Consider the following 4,664-nt stretch of genomic DNA (forward strand, 5'->3'; position numbering starts at 1 on the left):
TGCACCTGTACATAGCCCATCGTAATAAGCCCATCCAACTACCTCTCCCCATACGGTTATTTATTGTTTGCTCCTTTGCACCCTAGTATCTCTCCAGTGTTTATTTAATTATTTCACCACTATGGCCTATTTATTGCCTTACCTTTTCTATTGTGTTATTAATTTGTAAAAAAAAAAAGAAGCCCTTTTTCATGGTATCCAATTGGTAGTAGTTACAGTCTCTGTCTCATCGCTGCAACTCCCGTACGGACTCAGAGAGAGTGAGGTTGAGAGACCATGCGTCCTCCGAACACAAACCCAACCAAGCCACAACTGCACCGCACCAATGTGTCAGAGGAAACACCGTACACCTGGCGACCTGGTCAGCGTACACTGCGCCCGGCCGCCACAGGAGGTCGTGGTGTGCCAGACCCTCCCTAACCCGGACGACGCTGGGCCAAATTGGCGTCTCCCCATGGACCTCCCGGCGCAGCCGGCGTGCGTCAGGAGCCTGGCTCGGAACCAGAAATCTCTGGTGGCACAGCTAGCACTGCGATGCAGAAGCCTTAGAACCACTGCGCCACCCGGGAGCCCCTCTATATGTCTTGTACTTTTCTATTGTATTATGACTGTGTGTTTGTTTATTCCATGTGTAACTCTGTGTTGTTGTTGTGTCGCACTGCTTTGGTTTATCTCCAGTGCAGTTGTAAATGGAGAACTGTTCTTCAATGGCGTACCTCGGTTAAATAAAGGTGAAATATATATATTTTTTTAAACAACGAAAAGGGTTCTTCGGTTATCCCCATAAGAGAACCCTTTGGAGAAAGAACCCTTTTTTGGCTCCAGGTAGAAACCTTTTGAGTTCCATGTAGAACCCTTTACACAGAGGGTTCTGCATGGAACCCAAAAGAGTTCTACGTGGAACCAAAAAGGGTTCTTTCTTCAAATGGTTCCTGGAAGCGAGGCCTGGAAGCCAAAACTTTCCACTCTGAGGCTTCCAAAAGGGTTCTTCGGCTGTCGCTATAGATAGAACCCTTCTGCAACCCTTTTTTCTAAGAGTGTGTAGCTTTGGCTTCCAGGCTCACCTGCTCAGGTGAGGTGAAAGTAGGTAGATGCTAAAAGGTTTGAAAACAAACAGTAGGAAGTGGACATTCATTTAGCTGAAAGACAAGGTTTAATCTATTAGTACGTGTAACTTCTTGAACAGAATAATTCATGATGCCAGGTTATGAGAAAAGGTTTCTGAAGTCAGTGATCTTTATCTTGTCAAGCTGCTCTCAGCAACGTTAATCCACACCCCATGTCGAGACACACACACACACACACACACACACACACTGAGCCTACCGAATCAGAACTTCTGCTGAGACAAATTCGTCAGAGTGATTCTGTTAGGATCAAAGAGGATGTTCATTTATTTAGTACACACACACACACACACACACACACACACACACACACACACACTTCTTATCTCCAGCAAACAGATGTGCATGCTACATGTCTCTCGGAGTAATTGTGTGTGTGTGTGTGTGTGTGTGTGTGTGTTTGTGTCAGCTCTCATTTCACACTACCCAGCATTCATCTAAGCCTCTTACAAAACTAGTGCAGCACTTAATCTTGTACACTTTAACATATCCCAAGTTATGAAGGAGGGAAAAAATGTGGGAAAACGAAATGAATATATTATATTTCACGCCTAAATGGCTGCCTTTCATCCAATCAGTAGTCTTGTCTGTTTGTGTGTGTGTGTGTGTGTGTGTGTGTGTGTGTGTGTGTGTGTGTTTAGAGGGCCTTCGTGATTGGGAATAGAACTTGAAGGGTTAAATCTGAAGGATTTCTTGTCTGAGTCCCAAATGGCACCCAATCCCCTATAGTGCACCTCTTTTGATGACTAATAGAGAGTTCTACCTGGAACCCAAAAGGGTTCTCCAATGTGGATAGAGCACAATGGGCCCTGGTCAAAAGTAGTGCACTATATAGGGAATAGGGTGCCAGCCCTGGTCTAAAGTAGTGCACTATATAGGGAATAGGATGCCAGCCCTGGTCTAAAGTAGTGCACTATATAGGGAATAGGGTGCCATATGCGACACAGCCCTTTTTAGATTTTGAATTTGCCAGGCCTTGAAATAAAACATGATTATTTCCCTAAACTATTAATTCATTCCCTCAGATGCTGCCATCATTTCCAGGTCTTATTTTCATTTACTTCAGGGTAAAGTGACTGAATGGAGAGATGGGGGGCATACAGAAAGGGTGGAAGGAGTGGGGGTGGAGAGATGTGAGATGGAGAGAGGATGAATGGAGAGACAGGGATGAAGAGAGAGAGGCGGGAGGAATGGAGCGAAAGGGATGAAGAGAAATGGAGAGTGAGGGGGAGGAATGGAGAGAGAGAGCGAGAGAGGGAAGCTGGGGAAGTTTTGTGCCATAAACTTATAGTCAATTTATGTCATGCAGATATAATTCTAGGCCTACCTGTGACAAGAAATTGGTAGAGAGAGCAGCAYATCTGTTTCCATCTTTCCCTCTCCCCATGGCCTGCTAAAGTGGATTTGAACTTCAGTTACGGATGATTGTGAGAGAACCGTTTTATTGGAAAAGGGTGAGGCGCATTCTCCAGTCACACCTTCATCCAATCAGACTACTGACTAGTTAACTAGTAGTAGTCAGGGAAATCTGTTTTACTGTAACCCAGGCCTATCCCCGTCTGTCTTTTATTGACAAGATAAACAGTATAGTAAACACACACATTTAGACTAAATCGTAATGCCATTTYTGACAAATGGTTTATAATAATTAATGAAATATATTTTGGTATCCGCTGTGATCTTTCAGTCAGCATGCATCCTCACCGCGCGCAGCTGCTCTCACATCTGCCTTGGCGGGAGAGTGCGAGACATGACGTCACGTCTACTTTTCAAACAATCTGAAAATAACCTTTTTTACAGCTTAAACTAGTGTGGCTTTTGGCTAAATAACCTCAACATACACCAGGACAGGGAATTCACTAAGAAACACGAAAACAAAAGTCAATTGCAGAGGTAAGGTATATTTGCTAACATGTACCTAGCTAGCTATCTAGCTAACGTTAGCTATGAGATTGACTTGCATGTTCACCGACCAACTAACGTTACATTTTGTTTGGTGAGTTTGGAAAATGGGAAAACGCWACTTTGAGCTGGCTAGTAGTCTGACGGTAGACAGTGCCCAAAAAGTTGTTTATTTCGTATTTCTGGACAGATAACACCGTTCTTCAGCACTTTGTTGAGTAATGACAGTTATATGGATTCCAGTCACAAACACAGATCAGAGAGATCTTGGACGTGTTCAGCAGGACGCAACGTTTTTTGAACGTTCATATAGAAATAGGCTATGTAGAACATGCCTGTTTACACGTAGAATAATGAATCACATCAGCTCTATTCATTTCATGACATTTATATCTGCAACGTTTGACAACTGAAGGTGGCCCTCAGCGTTACTCCCTCATCTTGACCTGGCTGTCATCTCCTAATTACAGGCCTACATCCTTCCATACCAGGCCTTTTCTATTAGCATAGCTAGCTTGCTAAATGCTTATAACAGTCTATAAGGATTTTAGTTGCGGGGGCYGAAAGGGTTTTGATGGTGTGTGTAACAGCGCCCTTTTTATCAGGTTAAGAATGACAGCGAGAGTTAGATGGTTCTTGCTTCCATGGATGACTTAAAGGCTCGTCACTTTTAGTCCTCGGAGGATTCCAAAAGGGGGTTTTCGGCTTGGTCACAAAGCGAGGTCACCGTCTGTGCGATGTCTACTCGCTCGATAGCGCCCAACGGGGGCGTAATTCTGTGGGGAAATTAGTGTCCGCGCTTATACCCTTTTGGGCTGGTGTTAATGTCAACACTGGGTATTTCTAGAGTTAGTTTCAGAGCTTTCGTGTTTGCTAAGGCTCACTCTCCTGCTCTCAGTCTCTCGGTCTCATGTGAGGTGAAAGTTAGTAATGCTAAAGTGTGAGGGTTGGAAAAGCAGGACAGTAGTAAGGTGGTGTACATTCATCAGGTTAGGTCTGAAAGACAAGTGTTTAGATTCCATATTAGATGAGGTGCTAGACTGCTCGTTGAACAGATAACTACCATCTTCATTCTCGTCTCTCTCGAGGCAGGGTTGAATTGAAGAAAAGTCTTCTCCTCTCGGGGAACAGTCAGTGATCTTTACTCTTGTATGGTCTCTCGTCGTCCTTGCCTTTGCCTCTCAGCAATCGTCTGTCTAATTCCACACGCGTCTCGTGCCCGATTGTCTGAAGATCATCCACGACACTCACACATTCTTCTCGCACACACACATCTCTCCGACGTAGTGTCAGGCCATTCTTACCACACTGGAGCCTACGCCGGAGATGTCAGAAACAATTTCTGCTTTGAGCTCAATATCTTTTCGTCCAGCAGTGATTTCTCGCTTTTTCATCCGGAGCTGGACCTTCAGAGGCAGTGACGTTTTATCTAGTCCTACCACTTGAGTGTGTACGATGCTGAGCAAAAGGACACACAATTGTGGTGTGATACCAGTGTGTGTACTAACTCTTGTCGCTTTGCAACGCCACACTGCAGAGCAACGCCACGGCAAGCACAACAGCCTGGTAATATCATTGGTACGCGTCATTAGATGTAGATAGTCCAAGAGAGATAAGGGGGAGAGACCGATAAAG

The sequence above is a fragment of the Salvelinus sp. IW2-2015 genome, unplaced genomic scaffold (genome assembly GCF_002910315.2).
Source record: "Salvelinus sp. IW2-2015 unplaced genomic scaffold, ASM291031v2 Un_scaffold3093, whole genome shotgun sequence".
In the NCBI taxonomy this organism is placed as follows: domain Eukaryota; kingdom Metazoa; phylum Chordata; class Actinopteri; order Salmoniformes; family Salmonidae; genus Salvelinus; species Salvelinus sp. IW2-2015.